Source organism: Mauremys mutica, chromosome 5 (assembly GCF_020497125.1).
Source record: "Mauremys mutica isolate MM-2020 ecotype Southern chromosome 5, ASM2049712v1, whole genome shotgun sequence".
NCBI classification, from domain to species: domain Eukaryota; kingdom Metazoa; phylum Chordata; order Testudines; family Geoemydidae; genus Mauremys; species Mauremys mutica.
The window spans coordinates 63,377,982-63,397,598 of NC_059076.1; positions in this window are offsets into that span (position 1 = coordinate 63,377,982).

Sequence of the window (19,617 nt, forward strand, 5' to 3'; positions counted from 1 at the left end):
ACTGAAACGCTGATCAAAAGGGAGAGCCTGACTGAAAAGTAACCAGCCAGCCTGTGGTGAGAAGCATCTAAGTTTTTAAGGGCATTGAAAGAGTTAAGATCAGCTTAGAATGTGTTTTGCTTTTATTTCATTTGACCAAATCTGACTTGTTATGCTTTGACTCATAAGCACTAAAAATCAATCTTTATAGTTAATAAACCAGTTTGTTTGTTCTACCTGAAGCAGTGTGTTTGGTTTGCAGAGTGTCAGAGGCGCCTCTTGGGATAACAAGCCTGGTACATTTCAATTTCTTTGTTAAATCAGGGCTGCCCAGACGGGGTGGGGGGGGCAAGAGGGGCAATTTGCCCCAGGCCCCGGGCCCCACAGGGGCCCCCACAAGAGTTTTTCGGGGCCCTGGAGCGGGGTCCTTCACTCGCTCCGGGGGGCCCGGAAAACTCTCGCGGGGCCGGGCGCAGGAGCTTCTTCGTTCCCGGTCTTCGCCGGCGGGGGGTCCTTCCGCTCCGGGGCGGAAGGACCCCCCACTGGCGAATTACTGCCGAAGCAGGACCCGCCGCCAACGTGCAGCCGGGTCTTCGGCAGTAATTCGGTGGCGGGGGGCCCTTCCGTTCCGGGACCCGCCGGCGAAGTGTCCCGAAGACCCGCGGCGGGGGCCCCCCGCCGCCGAAGACCGAGCTGAACTTCGGCGGCGGGTCCCAATTCGGTGGCAGGGGGGGCCCCGCCGCGGGTCTTCGGGGCACTTCGGGGGCGGGTCCTGGAACGGAAGGGCCCCCCGCTGCCGAAGACCCCAGGCCCCCGGAATCCTCTGGGCGGCCCTGTGTTAAATTGACAAACTTATATAAGCTTGCAGCATCCAGTGGGCATAACTGGACACTGCAAGATGGAGGTTCCTAGGGTTGTTTCTGGGACCAGAGATATTGGCTAGTGTCATTTGCTTGCAAGTAGCTGGGAGCAGCTTACATGCCAGAGGCTGTGCATGAACAGTCCAGGAGTAGGGGTTCTCAAAGCAGAGCAGGGTAAGGCTGGCTCCCAGAGTCAAGGATTGGAGAGGCCTAGCAGATCACCGGTCCAGATAACACCAGAGAGGAAGGACACAATCACTCTCTCTGTGTTTTGGTTTTTTAAAAACTGTCTAATTTCTAATTTGAATTTGTCTGGCTTTAACTTCCAGCCATTGGTTCTTATTATGGCTTTCTAGATTAAAGAGACTTTTAGCATCAAGTATTTTCTCTCAACGTAGGTACTTTTATACACTGTAATCAAGTCACTTCTCAGTCTTCATTCTGATAATTAAACAGGCTTAAAGAACATAATCACTGTAAGGCATTTTCTTCAGCCCTCAAATAATTTTGTGGCTGTTTTCTGCTTCCTCTCCCATTATTCAACATCCTTTTAAAAATACAGACACCAGAACAATGTGCAGTATTCCAGTGTTGTTCTCACCAACACAGCATACAGTGGTAAAATCGCCTTCCTACTCCTACTCCATGGTTTACGTAGCTAAGGACCACTTTAGTCCTTTTGATCATGGCATTGCACTGGGAGCTTATGTTCAGTTGCTCGTCCGCTGTGGCCCCTACTTTCTTCTTAAAGTCACTACTTTCCAGGACACAGTCCCCCTCTAGGTATGGTTTGCATTTCTTGTTCCTAGATGTATAACTTTGCATTTGGCTGTACTGCGGGTCCCTTCTAACCCTATGATTCTATGATTAAAAAGTATTTTGTTTGGATGGTCCTAAGATACCAAACAATCCAGATCACGCTATATATGACAGCTATACTCTCATCACTATTTACCCTCCACCAATCTTTGTCATCCATGCATTTTATTAGAAGTGATTTTTTATATTTGCTTCCAGATTATTGATAAAAAAATATCAAATAGCATCAGGGCTAGAACTAATCCCTGCAAAACCCCAATAGAAATCCCGCATTGGATGATGATTCTCCATTGATAACTACTTTTTGAGAGCTATCAGTTAGCCCGTTTGTAATCCATTCACTGAGTGCTTTATTGATAATTTATAGTGCTAAATTTTTCATCAAAATGTCATGTGGAACTAAATTAAACATCTTACAAAAGTCAAATACCTTTATCAACAACATCTGTATCTCATTAAAGATTGAAAACAGGTTTGTTTAACGAGATCTATTTTCCACAAAAGCATGTTGACTGACATTAATTATATTCCTATCTTTAATTCTTGACTGAATCCCCATATCAGCTTTTCCATAATCTTCTCCTGGATTTACATTAGCCTAACTAGCCTATAGATACCCAGGTCATTTGCTTTTCCTTTTTGATTACTATCACAATATTAGTGCTCTTCTAGTCTCCTGGAGTTTCCCCAGTTTTTCCGAAGGTGACTCCCTCCTCAGTATAATCAGAGGAGGTGTCTCGTGGGATTTCACTGCAGCACTTAAGCTCTCATCAGGAGCTGCTGTCTGCCACAGACCTTGACAAACAAAATAGTTGATCCCAGTGCTGCTGTATTAAGTATATTTAGGCTTATTGATCCCTATGATTGCCTCTTTGACATTAAATCTACCATTTGACCTGTATGTGCCTGTTAATTTTATACAGCACATTTATCCGCTAAAATTGCATTCTGCAATGACTAATACTTTATGCCACAGAGGCACACTTTTCTCACCCTACCCCTGCCATGGTGTATCAGAACTCCATATTCACTCTCAAGAGTTTATCTTCATCTCCGAGTATGGATTGGAAAGGGTGACTAGGCCACTGTATCACTTTACCAAGCTATCTCTAACCATATTATACACAATGAATCTTATTAGGTACAGCATAATTATCAGGCAAGGCAGCCATTTGTTTATATCAGCCACTGTGAAAAAGCATAAGAGAGATGCAGAATGACACAGGGTAAATCGAGCCCCCACAATGATAAGAACAGGCATTCTGTCAGACCAATGCCCCATCTAGCTCAGTATCCTGTCTTCTGACAATGGCTGGTGCCAAATGCTTCAGAGGGAGTGAACACAAGAGGGAAATTTAGCAAGTGCTCCATCCCCCATCCAGTCCCAGCTTTTGGCAGTCAGAGGGTTAGGGACACCCAAAGGTTGTCTCCCCTGACCACCTTGTCTAATAACCTATACTCCATCAACCTACCTAATTCTTTTTTGAGCCCAGTAATACTTTTGGCCTTCACAACATCCCCTAGCAATGACTGGTTGACCGAGAATTGTGGGAAGATGTACTTCCTTATATTTGTTTTTAAACGTGCTGCCTATTAATTTTATTGAGTGACCCCTGGTTTGTGTGTTATGTGAAGGGGCAAATAACTCCCCCCCCCCTCCAGTCATGATTTTATATACCTCTAACATACCTTCCACATTCAGTCTTCTCTTTTCCAAGCTGAACAGTCCCAGTCTTTTTAATCTCTCCTCATATGGAAGCTGTTCCATAGCCCTGATCATTTTTGTTGCCTTTCTTTATACTTTTTCCAATTCTAATATCTTTTCTGAGATGGGGTGACCAGAACTGCATGCAGGACTCAAGGTGTGGGTGTACCATGCATTTATATAGTGGCATTATGATATTTTCTGTCTTTTATTATCTATCCCTTTCTCAAAGGTTCCTAACATTCTGTTAGCTTTTTTTTGACTACTGCTGCACACTGAGCAGATGTTTTCTGAGACCTATCCACAATGACTCCAAGATCTCTTTTTTTTGAGTTGCAACAGCTAATTTAGACCCCTTCATTTTGTATTGATTACGTTTTCCAATATGCATTACTTTGCATTTTTTCAGCATTGATTTCATTTGCCATTTTGTTGCCCAGTCACCCAGTTTTGTGAGATCCCTTTGTAACTTTTTGCAGTCAGTTCTGGATTTATTTACCTTGAGTAATTTTGTATAATCTGCAAATTTTGTCACCTCACGGTTTATCCCTTTTTCCAGCTGATATATGAAAATGTCGAACAGCACCAGTCCCAGTACAGATCCTCGGGGGACCTTGCTATTTACCTCTCTCCACTGTGAAAACTGACTATTTATTTCTGTCCTGGTTTCCTACCTTTTAACCAGTTACTGATCCATGGGAGAACCTTCCCTCTTATCCTATGACTCCTTACTTAGGGTACGTTTATACTTACCGCGCGGGTCGACGCGGCGAGTTCGACTTCTCGGAGTTCGAACTATCGCGTCTGATCTAGACGCGATAGTTCGAACTCCGGAAGCGCCGCGGTCGACTCCGGTACTCCACCGCGGCAGGAGGAGTTGGCGGAGTCGACCTTGGAGCCGCGGAGTTCGCTTCCGCGGCGTCTGGACAGGTAAGTCATTCGAACTAGGGTAGTTCGAATTCAGCTACGTTATTCACGTAGCTGAATTCATGTACCCTAGTTCGACCCCGGGGCTGTGTGTAGACCAGGGCTGAGCTTAAGAGCCTTTGGTGAGGGACCTTGTCAAGGCTTTCTGAAAGTTCAGGTACATTATACCCACTTAGGGTGACCAGATGTCCCGATTTTATAGGGACAGTCCTGATATTTGTTTTTTTTTCTTATATAGGCTCCTATTACTCCCCACCCCCGTCCCATTTTTTCACATTTGCTGTCTGGTCACCCTATAGCCACTAGATCACCCTTGTCCACTGTGGTGAGATATTGGCTGTGTGTGTGTTCATTCAGTGTGCTGTCCCAGCTCTGCGCAGACAGCGGAGATAGCAGACCTTCATCACACTGCCAAATAAATCCACTGACTTGAATTTTAGCGAAGGCACCAGGCCGGGTTTATTGTCAATGAGGCATGGGCCTAGTATCCTGCAGACTCTACTGGACCACTAACACATGTATGCCCATTACAATGGACCAGCTTAATGAATGCCAGGCCTTTCCGTTCCCCCCTAGGCCAGACAGAGCCACTCCTTTTGAGGCTTCATTTTATACATCAATACAAACAATTTACGTATTGCCCCTCTGATGTGGCTAACGACCTCCTGTTGGTTCGATCAAAACATCTCGATCCATCAGACTGACATCCTGACCTTATCGTTAAGATTGGTCACCATGCCCCTGTTATCTTTGGGGAACGTGCTTGTACCATTCTTTGTGTCGGAGTATTCTGGTACTGCCCTTCTGGAATGTGCTTGCGTGAATGTTGTGTGCCTAGCACTTCTTAGGAATGTGTGTTTTCTGCACTATCAGCCCTGTTCTTATCAGAGTCTATGAGCCTACAGTCTGGCATGTTTTACAGCAGGGCTTGCCTCCTGCTAACATTGCTTTATATCAGCAAAGCTTTGACCACTACTTTAGCTCAGGCCTCATACCGGGCCTCTACTACAACGGCTTATTTCTCAGGCTCTCTTCCTACTACATCCACAAGTTAATTGACCCCCCAAAAAGAATTATCATAGATTGGTGAGGCATGATTTCCCTCTACAAAAGCTGTGTTGACTCTTCCCCAACATGTAGATGAATATGATGTGTCTGATCATTCTGTTCTTTACTAAAATTTCAACCAATTTGCCTGGTATTAAAGTCAGACTTACTGGCCTGTAATTGCCAGGATTATCTCTAGAGCCTTTTAAAAAAATAATTGGCCTCACATTAGCTATACTCCATTCATCTGGTACAGAGTTTGATTTCAGTGTTAGATTACATACCACAGTTAGTAGTTCTGCAATTTTATATTCGGGTTCCTCCAGAACTCTTGGGTGACTACCTTCTCATCCTGGTGACTTATTACTGTTTAATTTATCAATTTGTTCTCTACAAATACATCAGAGGGATAAACATCAGGGAAGGAGAGGAGTTATTTAAGTGACGAGCCAATGTTGGCACAAGAACAAATGGATATAAACTGGCTATCCATTTTAGATTTGGTTTTGGTGAGTAGTGAGGACCTTGTTGAGGAAATGGTTGTAGGGGACAACCTTGGCTCGAGTGATCATGAGCTAATTCGGTTCAAAATAAATGGAAGGATAAACACAATTGCATCTGAGACTAAGGTTTACGATTTCAAAAGGGCTAACTTTACTAAATTAAGGCGACTAGTTAGGGAAGTGGATTGGACTAACATATTTAGGGATCTAAAGGCGGAAGACGCCTGGGATTATTTCAGGTTGAAGTTGCAGGAGCTGTCAGAGGCCTGTATCCCGAGAAAGGGAAAACGGTCCTTAGGTAGCAGTTTTAGACCGAGCTGGATGAGCAAGCGTCTCAGAGGGGTGATTAAGAAAAAACAGAAAGCGTACAAGGAGTGGAAAATGGGAGGGATCAGCAAAGAAACCTACCTTATTGAGGTCAGAGGGTGTAAGGATGCAGTGAGAAAGGCCAAAAGCCGGGTAGAGATGGACCTTGCGAAGGGAATTAAAACCAATAGTAAAAGGTTTTTTAGCCATATAAATAGGAAGAAAACCAAGAAAGAAGAAGTGGGACCGCTTAAAACTGTAAACGGAGTGGAGATTAAGGATAAGCTAGGCATGGCACAATATCTAAACGAATATTTTGCCTCGGTCTTTAATGAGGCTAATGAAGGGCTTAGGAATAGTGGCAGAGTGACTGATGGGAATGAAGGTGCGGGGTTGGAAATTACAGTATCCGAGGTAGAAGCCAAACTTGAACAGCTTAACGGTAGTAAATCAGGCGACCCAGATAATCTTCATCCTAGAATATTAAAGGAATTGGCGAGTGAAATTGCAAGCCCGTTAGCGATAATTTTTAACGAATCTCTAAACTCGGGGGTTGTACCGTTTGACTGGAGATTAGCTAATATAGTTCCTATTTTCAAGAAGGGGAAAAAAAGTGACTCGGGTAACTACAGGCCTGTTAGTTTAACATCTGTAGTATGTAAAGTCATGGAAAAAATATTAAAGGAGAGAGTAGTTACGGACCTTGAGGTCAATGGCAATTGGGACAAATTACAACATGGTTTTACGAAAGGTAGATGGTGCCAAACCAACCTGATCTCCTTCTTTGAGAAAGTAACAGATTTTTTAGACAAGGGAAATGCGGTGGATCTAATATATCTTGATTTCAATAAGGCGTTTGATATGGTACCGCATGAAGAATTACTGGTTAAATTGGAAAAGATGGGGATCGAAATGAAAATCCAGAGGTGGATAAGGAACTGGTTAAAGGGGAGACTGCAGCAGGTCGTATTGAAAGGTGATCTGTCGGGTTGGAGGGAGGTTACTAGTGGAGTTCCTCAAGGTTCGGTTTTGGGTCCGATCTTATTCAATCTATTTATCACTGACCTCGGAACCAAAAGTAGGAGTGGGCTGATAAAGTTTGCGGATGACACGAAGTTGGGAGGTATTGCCAATTCGGAGAAGGATCAGGATATCCTCCAGGGAGATTTGGATGACCTTGTAAACTGGAGTATTAGTAATAGGATGAAATTCAATAGTGAGAAGTGTAAGGTTATGCATTTAGGAATGACTAACAGGAATTTTAGTTATAAGCTGGGGACGCACCAGTTGGAAGTAACGGAAGAGGAGAAGGACCTAGGAGTCCTGGTTGATTGCAGGATGACTATGAGTCGGCAATGTGATGTGGCCGTTAAAAAAGCTAATGCGGTTTTGGTATGCATTAGGCGAGGTATTTCTAGTAGAGATAAGGAGGTGCTAGTCCCGTTATACAAGGCGTTGGTGAGACCTCATTTGGAGTACTGTGTGCAGTTTTGGTCTCCCATGTTTAAGAAGGATGAATTCAAACTGGAATGGGTACAAAGAAGGGCCACTAGAATGATCCGAGGAATGGAAAGCCTGTCGTATGAAAGGAGACTTGAGGAGCTCGGTTTGTTTTCCTTAACCAAAAGAAGGTTGAGAGGAGATATGATTGCACTCTTTAAATATATCAGAGGGATAAATACCAGGGAGGGAGAAGAATTATTTCAGCTCAGTACTAATGTGGACACGAGAACAAATGGATATAAATTGGCAGTCGGGAAGTTTAGGCTTGAAATTAGATGAAGGTTTCTAACCATCAGGGGAGTGAAATTCTGGAACAGCCTACCGAGGGAAACAGTGGGGGCGAAGGACCTCTCTGGCTTTAAGATTAAGCTGGATAAGTTTATGGAGGGAATGGTTTGATAGGAGAACGTGATTTAGTCAATAGGTCAAAAACGTGTAACCCCTGGTAATTAGTCCCGAGGGTCAATTTTGGGATATTGAAAGTCTTTTTCCTGAGTGTCTGGCTGGAGAGTCTTGCCCGCATGTTCGGGGTTCAGCTGATCACCATATTTGGGGTTGGGAAGGAATTTTCCTCCAGGGTAGATTGGCGGTGGCCCTGGAGGTTTTTCGCCTTCCTCCGCAGCATGGGGCAGGGGTCACTTGCTGGAGGATTATCTGCTACTTGAAGTCTTTAAATCAGGATTTGGGGACTTCAACAGCTGAGTCAAGGGAGAGAATTATTTCAGGAGTGGGTGGGTCAGCTTTTGTGGCCTGCATCTTGCGGGAGGTCAGACTAGATGATCATAATGGTCCCTTCTGATCTTTAGTTCTATGATTCTATGATTCTATGAAGTGTAGGCCTGAAATTAGATGAAGGTTTCTAACCATCAGAGGAGTGAAGCTCCGGAACAGCCTTCCAAAGGTACTAGTAGGGCCAAAAACCTAACTTGTTTCAAGACTGAGCTTGGTAAGTGTCATAAACAGATAGTTAAGGGTTAAGGTCTGTTTTACCTGTAAAGGGTTAACATGTAGTACCTGGTGACCACCTGACCAGAGGACCAATCAGAGATAAGATTTTTTCAAATCTCTGTGGAGGGAAGCCTTTGTCTGTGTGAGAACTGTTTTTGGATTTAACAGAGGACAGTCATGTCCCCAAGTTCTCCTGGAGTAGTTTCTACTAATTAATAGTGAGTATTAATTAGAAAGGCGAATTAGTCTTATGATTTGATTTCTATATTTGCAATTGTGTGTTTGCTAAAGGAAATGCTTTATTCCTGTTTGCTGATATTGCTTTTACTGAGAAAAGGGGGAGAGGGGATTCTCTCCAGAGATTGATAAGGTTATACCCTATGAGTGCCCAGCTTGGATTCATAGAGATTCTGTATTTTTCTTTTTATTCTTTAATAAATTCTTTTCTTTTCTTTGGACTTGGTTAATTCCTTCCCTTGGGGAAATTCAGGGGAAGGGGAGGGGGAAGTGGGCTGCTTCCCTGTGTGTGTGAGATTCAAGGAGTTGAATCAGGGGGGAGGGGGAAGGTTCCTCCTCTGTGAATTGATCTGTGTTCCCAAGGGGGGAAACAGGGGTGTCCCGGCCCACGGAATTGACCGGGTGGTGGCAGCCGAAGGGGAGACCTACCCTAGGATTTTGGGGTGGGGGGAAGACATGCGGGTCCTCACTTTGAAACCGCCCAGTTTCAAGTGAGGGTAGACTCTGACATGGTGGCAGCGGAGTTTCGAACCCATTGTTACAAGCAGTTTTTTTCAGCTGGGCTACGCTGAAGGGAGCTATTCTCTTCTTCTAGAGCAGGAAAGCAACCTGACAGAAGAGGGAGTTTACAGTTTCAGCCAGGTTGGCTGGAGGGAATTAAGTTTCCAACAGGCTTTGTTGGAAGCAGTTTTCTTCTGTTTGCTTGAGGCAGCTTGAGGAAAAGGCAGTTAAAGCAGTTTTCAGGGTTAGGAGTTTTTTTTTCTCTGCTGGCTATGCTGAGGAAAAACTCTTCCCTAGAGGTGTGTCCTTCCTTTGTGATATCAGGTATCACTCAGGATTCCTAAGGTGGGGGGAAGTGCTCGACAAAGTACATTCCCATCCAACAGGGAAAACAGGTTTGGGGGGGGAGACAGAAACCCTCCAGCCAGATTTTTTTTCCCTGTGTCTTTTCAAATCCTCTGGAGCCAGGGAATACAAATCTCTGAGAGGATTTACTACACTTTTCTGCAGGTACTAAGTAGCACCAGCCGGTCAGCTGGGCTTATTAGGAAGATTGTTTTTTTGGAAACAGATTTTCAGCTGGGTTTAGCTGAGGCATAAGGTTTCTAACAGGCTGTGTTAGAAAAGGATTTTTTTCCTTCTTCTTTTCTTTTTTCTCCTTTTTTTTCTTTCTGTCTGCTTAAAAACAGCTAGGAAAGAGGTGCAAGTTTTTCTAGGAGGCTTGTTAGAAAGGACCCCCACTGTGAGGTACTTAGCAAGTGCTAGAAACAGGACAAACCAGTTTTTTTGGGTCTTCTCAGTATATCAGCAAACAGCAACTACACATTTGCAAATGAAAAGGTTTTGTTTCTTTTCTATTCAGTCTCTCGGGAATAGAGAGGGTTAGGAATTGGGGAAACCAATTCCCTGACTGCAAAGGGGTGTGGCCAGCACCAAAAAGCAACACCAGCAAGCCACAGATAAAATTCACTGACTGCAGAGGGGTGTGGCCAGCACCAGAAGGCACTGTTCCCCATCCCAAGAAATTTCCCACCTACATGGCAGGTGAGAACACTAAGGCCTTCTTCAAAAAGGTTAAAAGGACCTGCCATGGGTACAGCATCCCTGAAGACCAGTACAAGGACTGGTCAGGAAAAAGGACTTTTGCTGTCTATTACAATTATTCCATCCCCATGCTACTGGGGGAAGACTTGGCCAACCATGTGCAGCTGGCCAAGAGGGGGGGAGTGGTCACCCGCGGCCAGGCCAAACAAGCAGGCACTCCCATCCCTGTTCCTGAGCCATCCACCAGGACCCTGTTTGTGTTACCAGAGACCCAGACAGAGGTGGTGGAACCGGATCCCATGCCAACAACTACAGCAGCCATAGTACATCCAGTCCCAGGACCGGAACTGGAAAAGCAACCAGCGGCAGAACCAGCGCCAACACTGACGCCAGCGCTTGCAACTCCACCGCCAGGGGGCGCCAACGGGCCTAAACTGGCAGAAGCAGCAGACAACTCTACCCAAGAGGCTCAGCCAGAGCCTGAAATATCACCTTGTGCACCAGCGGAGAGCGGTCCACAGTCAATGAAAACAACCTCATCACCTACATCGCTCCCAGAGGAACTGGTGTCTCCCGCCTCAAGGGAACAGTTCCAGACTGAGCAGGAAGCCGATGACAGCCTTAAAAAAGCTTTGGGCGGCGGCACGAAGCAACCCACCGCCTCTCAGCTCTTCTACCCAATTCCAGTTTGTTGTAAAACAAGGACTTTTATATAAGGACATTCTTTCTGGTGGACACCAGGAAGGCCAGCATCCTCAAAGACAGTTGGTAGTTCCAACTAAGTACTGGGACAAGCTCTTAAGCTTGGGCCCTAACATCCCAGGGGGCATTCTGGGGTCAACAAAGCAATAACAGGTTAAAAACATTCCTTCCACTGGGAGGGGATGGGCAAGGACGTTGCCAAGTATGTCTGCTCAAATGCATACAAAGTGTTCTTCAGTGTCAAATATCTTGTTGTTTACATACTTAGTAGTATATGTAATAGTGCATGTGTTTTGTTTATCTGTTTATTTTACAGTTCTAGGAGGAAATCACCACCAGTAGTTCCCACTGTTGGCGATTTGGGGGGCGTGTCATAAACAGATAGTTAAGGGTTAAGGTCTGTTTTACCTGTAAAGGGTTAACATGTAGTACCTGGTGACCACCTGACCAGAGGACCAATCAGAGATAAGATTTTTTCAAATCTCTGTGGAGGGAAGCCTTTGTCTGTGTGAGAACTGTTTTTGGATTTAACAGAGGACAGTCATGTCCCCAAGTTCTCCTGGAGTAGTTTCTACTAATTAATAGTGAGTATTAATTAGAAAGGCGAATTAGTCTTATGATTTGATTTCTATATTTGCAATTGTGTGTTTGCTAAAGGAAATGCTTTATTCCTGTTTGCTGATATTGCTTTTACTGAGAAAAGGGGGAGAGGGGATTCTCTCCAGAGATTGATAAGGTTATACCCTATGAGTGCCCAGCTTGGATTCATAGAGATTCTGTATTTTTCTTTTTATTCTTTAATAAATTCTTTTCTTTTCTTTGGACTTGGTTAATTCCTTCCCTTGGGGAAATTCAGGGGAAGGGGAGGGGGAAGTGGGCTGCTTCCCTGTGTGTGTGAGATTCAAGGAGTTGAATCAGGGGGGAGGGGGAAGGTTCCTCCTCTGTGAATTGATCTGTGTTCCCAAGGGGGGAAACAGGGGTGTCCCGGCCCACGGAATTGACCGGGTGGTGGCAGCCGAAGGGGAGACCTACCCTAGGATTTTGGGGTGGGGGGAAGACATGCGGGTCCTCACTTTGAAACCGCCCAGTTTCAAGTGAGGGTAGACTCTGACAGTAAGTTTATGGAGGGGGTGGTATAATGAGGTTGCCTACAATGGCATATGGCCCATCCACGTCTATTATTAGCAAATCTCTCCAGTGACCGGAGATGGGATGCTAGGCAGGGAGGGCTCTGAGTTACTACACAGAATTCTTTCCCAGGTGTCTGGCTGGTGGGTGTCACTCACATGCTCAGGGTCTAACTGATCACCATGTCTGTGGTCAGGAAGGAATTTCACCCCAAGTCAGATTGGAAAAGACCCTGGAGGTTTCTTGCCTTCCCCTGCAGCATGGAGCATGGGTCACTTGCTGGTTTGAATTAGAATAATTGGTGGATTCTCTGTAACTTGAAGTCCTTAAATCAAGATTTGAGGACCTTAGTAATTCAGACAGAAGTTATGAGCCCATTACATGAGTGGGTGGGTGAGGTTCTGTGGCCTGCAATGTGCAGGAAGACAGATTAGATTATCATGATGGTCCCTTCTGGCCTTAAAGTCTATAAGTAATGCCTCACAGTTGGCACTGCTGTTACTACTTATGAGTACAGAACTGGTTCTGCTGAGTCCATTTGTGCTGCACAACAAGTATGTGTGTTCTTTGTGCCAGTGAAATGAGCGCACAAATTATGTATCTGCCCTTACCAACAGTCTGCTGTTTTGAAATTCATTCCAGTGGTGGTTGTCCTCAGCCATTTTTGGGAGCAAGAGAATTCTGATATGCCCATATCCTCTTTACCTGGAATGTTACATTTTTTCCTGATGACTTTCTCTGTGCTTAGTTTGTTTCCATACACATCTGCCTCTGTCTTATATGACACTTTGATATTACAACTCTAAATCAAGGCAGAGGAGCTGGATTCTTGCCAGTCTTCTACAGTATGGGTAGGAAGCTTCACTCAAAATGAAAATTGTGACGTGTATAAAATTATTTACACCAATCAGTAGAAGAGGTGACTTGAATTCCTGGGGCCAGATACTCAGCTGGAGTAAATTTGTGCAGCTCCATATATTTCAATGAAGCTATGCAAATTTACACTAGCTCAGGATCAGTACCATGGCCTTTTGGTTCTTCAGTGTAGTGCATTTTTCCCCAAAGCCAAAAAATACGTTAGTGGGGAAAAGCATCTGTTGTGGTGGTTTCATTGCTGGGAGGTTAGCTCCGTTGGTTAATCAGGTTGATCACCACCTAGAGCATGAGCAACAAGCCTTCATTCTTTGCACAGATAGGGTATAATGTTTACAAAACTACATATTGTGTGTGCACAGCCAAGACATTGGCTGAAGCAACTAGCGACATCAATCATTTATTAGCACAGATGTGGAACTGGACATCTGGTTATTGAACTAGAAAGTCTACTCAATAACAGAGACAGATGAGAAATGAGCAAATGTTCTATTTATATATAAATATCTGTATTCACAAGGGACTCTGAAAACATTGAAAGCTGAACAGACTTCTCTTTAGCATCTTAACTATTTTCAGCTGTGTCATGAGGTGTCTACCCCTCACTAGGCCTGAGTAGGAAAAAAGGGTCAGTTACCACCTGACAGGCTGCATCTGGAGAAGAGTCAGGGCTGATAAACTCTAACTGATGGAGAAGCCCAGCTGGGCAGGGGCAGGCTGAGCTTGAATAAAGCCAGGAAGTAGAGAACAAGAAGGATCTACAGGAAGAAACTCTGCAGTCATTCCCTAGAGCAGAGGGAGTTGGCAAGAGAGGGGAGGTAAGCCCTGGGATCCTGCCTGGGAATACAGACTCTGGCAAGAATCCAAGGGGGAGGGTGGTGAAATAGTCACAGGAAGCAAAGGAAGTTCCAGTGGTACCCAAGGTGGGGGCGAAAGCAGAACATAGCAAAGAAAAGTCTGAAGGAGTCCAGTGAAAGGGTCTAGGACCTGGAGCAGACTGTGGTTGCTGGATATATGGTCCCTGGGCTGGCACCTGGAGCAGTTGGTTGCCCTGGGAAAGTAGCACAGTTGGGGAAGTGGATTGGAAGACTGCCTGAGATGGTTTATCCAGTGGGACTTTGAGACCCTGAAAGGGGAAATCTATAGTGACCTGGCTGGAGGGCCATGTCATGAAGAGGGAGTAGTCTGAGTCCAGAGAGAGGGATAGAGAAACCAAGGGAGAGAACAACTGAAAGAGGGACCTCTTAGTCTGACACATCAGACTAAGAGGTAATCCCCAGATAAGACACAAGGAGGGACCTCTGAGGTGAGCAGAGTACCCTGTTACAGGCAGTGCCAACTAAGCTGGAATAACGTGGCAGTTTACCCATTGCTCTGTATTCTGAATACCTTTATTCAGTACCCAAGATTGGTTTTACTGTGGCAAAATACTTGTTGGCAAAAGACAATTCTAAAAGTTTTATTTAGGGAACTGGATGACTCTAGCTCCGGCTGGTAAGTAGAGCTGGGTGAAAAATTGGTTTCATACAAAGTGGAACAGCTTCAACAAGACAGTTTTTTAGACTAACCCCAATTCTCTTCCCTTCTCTTCCCCACTAGCCTGTAGCCTGGTGATTTGGATGCTCATCTGGGAGAGGGGCGATCTGAGGTCAAGTCCCTGCTCCAGATTGGGGATTCTGACCTGGGTCTCCCACATTCCCACCTGTCCCCTAAAACGTCTGCCCAGATTAAACTGATTGGGTCAAATTCAGATATAGTTTTGGGTCAGCAGAGACTGCATTTTCTGGCAAAGTTGTTCACCTGAAAATTTTGGTCCAGATCTAATAGTTGGAGGTAGATCATCTTTCACCACAAGGTCACCAGTTCAAATTGAGCTCTGTCTGCTAATGACAGGAAGTTGTTACCATTTGAAAGCGGCTGGGTAGGTCACATGAACTGACTTGGTGGTTCCATGGTTGCAGTCCAGTTCTTACTGGACAGGTGTGTCTAATGCAAAAGCCACCATCGCAACTAGTTCCTTTTTGGCACCTGAGTGGCCAAAGATGGAATAAGCCTGAACTACCCTCATTCATAGGGGACCCCCTCCTGATTTGGGTTGAATCAGACTGGCTAGGCAGCATGCAGCCTTGCACTGCTGCTGCTGGTTCTGAGGCTGCAAAGAAGGCTCTTGGCTCCAGGGATGTCAAAGCATTCCCGTTCACCACATCTCAATTCCCCTTTCAAAAGTGTTGTTTTTTTCAAGGGGATAAAGAAAACCTAAAGATAAAAAATCTACATTATATGTATTCTAGTGTCAAAGGCCTAACAACTACTTGCTCAAATTTGTGACAGAAAATTTGCTATTCAGTGCCCATTGCTTGTTGTAAACTCCAACGTGACAATCTGGATCTCTAATAGATATATGTCTGAGGGACTATTCCTGAAAAGGTACCAGTTCCAGTATTAGATCTATGCTGCAGTACAACATGATTGGAGCAGAGTCTCTGTGATCTCCTGTGGCATGTCCTGTATATTCCTTTGATTTGTTTTAGATTAGCCATCAATACATCCAGGACTGGATTAACTCTCCTGTGGGCCTGGGGCTATTAGATTTTGTGGGGCCCCTGTATACAAGTCTTTTTCCTGGGAGGGAGTTTGGTGCAGGAGGGGGCTGGGGCAGGAGGGAGTGCGAGATGTAGGCTGTGGCCGGGAGATGCTTACCACGGGCGGCTCCTGGCCAGCGGCACAGCAGGGCTCAGGCAGACTGGCAGCCTGCCTGCCATAGCCCCACGCTGCTCCCAGAAGTGGCTGGCTCCTAACTAGTCTCTGCGGCTCGGGGGCAGGAGGACAGCGTGTCTCAGTGCACTGCTTGTGCCTGCAAGCGACGCCCCCATAGCTCCCATTGGTAGGTTTCTGGCAGTGCGCAGAGCCGCCTCTCTCCCTGCCAGGGGCTGCAGAGATGTGCTAGCAGCCAGCTACTTCCGGGAGCGGCGTGGGGCAATGGCATGCAGGCAGCTTGCCTGAGCACCCTGTTGTGCTGTGGGCCTTTTAGCAGCCTGGAGTTGGAGATCGCTGGCTGCAGCCCCTAAAGCCCCTACATTAATCCAGACCTGAATATCGCTTTCAAAAGTAGTAGTTGTTATCTTTTTTGTTACAGTGTATGAATGCAGTTGAACTTGACAGTAGTTACTAGCCTGCTGGATGTTCAAAAACTTTGGAGGGCAAGTCATAGCAGCCTGTCATTTAACTGCCGATATGCATGGTAAATTTTACACTGCTGCACAGTTCATGGCCTTATATTCCAGTGTGGTGTATAAACATGACTGCTTTGAAAGTTCTGGACTTTAGCAGGGGTGAATGAAATTTTCAGGTTTTGATAGTAGAATTTCCCTGGGCTTGAGCAGAAAGAGGCCCTCTTCTTTTAGCTTGATGAGTAGTGTACTCGCTACGGAATCCAGGGACCTGGTTTTTAATTCACTAGAGATTTCCTAGGATTAAACTATCACTAAGAGTACAAGCCCTAATTTAGAACAGTGACATCAGCAACAGCAGCTTGTTGGCTTTGTATCAGCAGCAGCAAAGGATACAAATGATCAGCTTTCCCCCCATCAGAGGACACGAGCATCCCCAACTAAACCTTTTCATTGAGCCTGTAAGGATTATCCAGTCAGTCGAGGCTGTGGGCTCTTTCCTTCCCTGAGCAGCTCCCATTAAACTCAATGAGAGTTGCATATGCAAATCTGTAGGAAAACTGCTTCTCCCCATCCTACACCTGTAGGTCTTTATAAATAAATAGACAATTATGTATCAGCATGTAAAATAGATATTTTTAAAATTAGTTATTTGGAATGAGAACTTCCACTAGTATCAAGAAAGAAACCACCCCCCCAATATTTTTTTCATGTTCTCTCTTAAATTCTTTAACACTTTTCTTTCCCAAGTATTGCCCTCTTCCTGATCGTCTTTCACCCACCCATTCCCCACGGTTTTTTGGGAAGCACAAGCTGTCATAGCTGTTACTTTACCATCCGCGTTTGTGCATTGATTAAATAACCACAGCTTTGTGACTATGGTCTGTTAGCTAACTTGTGCCATCCTTGTAACACAACAAAAAACAGTCTGGGTTAAATTCTGTCCTAAGACATTGGTGGGACACCCTTTGACTTTCAGTGGTTGCCTTGTTTGCATTAGAGTGGGATTTGCCATAGGTCCTACAGAAACAGTGGTTATTATGGTACATTTATTATTTTGGAGACACCATGCTGAATTTAAAAGTTAGATGTCTAGAATTTGAAAAGCATTCACTGCAGGGCTGGAACAACTGTAGAAGTAGGTGAGTTATGTCAAAAGAAAGGGAGAACTTGGTACTCTTGCAGATTAAAAGCTGTGTAATGATACTTCACACTTGTACCTTTCAGTAAAAGCTCTCCAAGTGTGTTATTAATGTTAGTGAATTAGTAATACCTCCTAATACTTTGTGAGGTAGGCGTTATACCTGTGCTACTGATGGAAAAACTGGGGCATAGAGAGATCAGATGAATTACTGTTGTTGTTTATATAGTGCCACAGATGGGCATAATGGTTTAAGAATGAAGATCGGGTCCTGCCCTGCCTAGCTTGCAGTCAAAGGGCTTGGCTACACTTGCAGATGTGCAGCGCTGGGAGTTACAGCTGTGTTCGTACAGCTGTATAGGGAAAGCGCTGGTGTGTGGCCACACTCACAGCTAACAGCACTGCAGTGTGGCCACATTTGCAGCATTTGCAGCGCTGTTGGGAGCGGTGCATTATGGGCAGCTATCCCAGCGTTCAAGTGGCAGCAACGTGCTTTTCAAAAGAGGCGGGTGGAGTGGAGTGTGACAGGGAGCTGGGGGGAGAGAGAGAGAGTGGATTTTTGGAGCCGACACTGTGTGTCAGCTCCCTGCCTTGCAAATTCTGTGTCAGCTCCCTACCTTGCAAAATCTGAAAATTGCCTCGACCCCTCATTTACTCTTAACTGCAAAGGGTAGCCTGCAGACCAGATAAGCAGCTGCTCCAACGGACTCCCTTTCTCCCCCTTCCCCCCCACTGTTTCTCTCCTCAAACAAACACTCATCCCCCTGCCTGCCTCATTCACAGCAAGGTAGTGGGTTATCTCAATTGATTGTTCACAGTCAGTTACAGATTGATCACAGCAAACAAGAGCTGTGTTTGGTTTTTAGATAAGCAGCTCCCGGAGCCGAGTTCACAACAAAACAAAGAGAGGCATCATAACAAAACAAAGAGAGTAATTTAGTTAAAAGCATTCTGGGATATCTCCTAATACCCTGGAGGCCAATAACAGCGCTGGTGTGTGGCAACACTTGATGAGCAGCACTGCATCACCAGCGCTGCACTCGTTATACCCCAAGCAGACCAGGTGTACAGCCAGCGCTGCAGCCAGGGAGTTGCAGCGCTGGATGTGCCTTGCAGGTGTGGACAGTTACTAAGGGCTTGGCTACACTTACAAATTTGCAGCGCTGCAGCAGGGTGTGAAAACACACCCTCTGCAGCGCTGCAAATTGCGGCGCTACAAAGCGCCAGTGTAGTCAAAGCCCCAGCGCTGGGAGCCGCGCTCCCAGCGCTGTCCGTTATTCCCCACAGGGAAGTGGAGTACGGACAGCGCTGGGAGAGATTTCTCCCAGCGCTGGTGCTTTGACTACACTTAGCGCTTCAAAGCGCTGCTGCGGCAGTGCTGCCGCGGCAGCGCTTTGAAGTGTAAGTGTAGCCAAAGCCTAAGTTGCAGCGCTGTAAAGCCTCCACCAGCGCTGCAACTCTCAAGTGTAGCCAAGCCCAAAGTTAGACAAAGGGCAGCAGTTGCTGGCAGACCAAACAGGACAGGGGGCTATGAGAAGATAAGGGTTACAGATAAAAAGTACTTCTCATTGTCTTTGCTGCATTGCCCAAGGACACCCTCCCAGTAAAGTGGGAATGTAGAGTGAAGGAGCCCTGCCTCCCTCCCCCTACCACCCCTGCACATGCCCTAAGCATACTAGGTCATGCTCTCTCCTTGTAATGTATATATCACCTCCCTGCCTGGCATATGGGCTGACTCACTTCATGCACATTTGCATTAGAGATGGGATAAATACAATGTCAGCCTCTGCTAAGGATCTTATTTCTGAAGATCTTATCTTAGACTGATATTCCTGATTTTATGGTGGTGTAACAGCAGGGCCGGCTCACAACATTTTGGCACCTCAGGTGAGGAGCTCAAATGATGCCCCAATTCCCCCTTGCTTGGGCTAAAACTTTGAAAGCTCTCAATTCTGCCTTCTTCCTGTTATACTGCTCTCATGATACTGCTCTGCTACCTACCCCAGTAAAGGAGAACTAACAACTTAAAATGTCTTGTTAAAAAATGTTAAGTAACACTTAACTTTCAAACGCCTGAACAGCAAATGTAACTTTTCTTGTCTGCATAGTAAACACTGGCATTTTTATCTGTTTGAATAATCAAAGTGGTGTTTTCCAGCCTTTTTGGGTGCAAAGATTTGAACTGCTTCCTGCTGAAGGTCTACAGTCTGGGCCAGCTCATGCT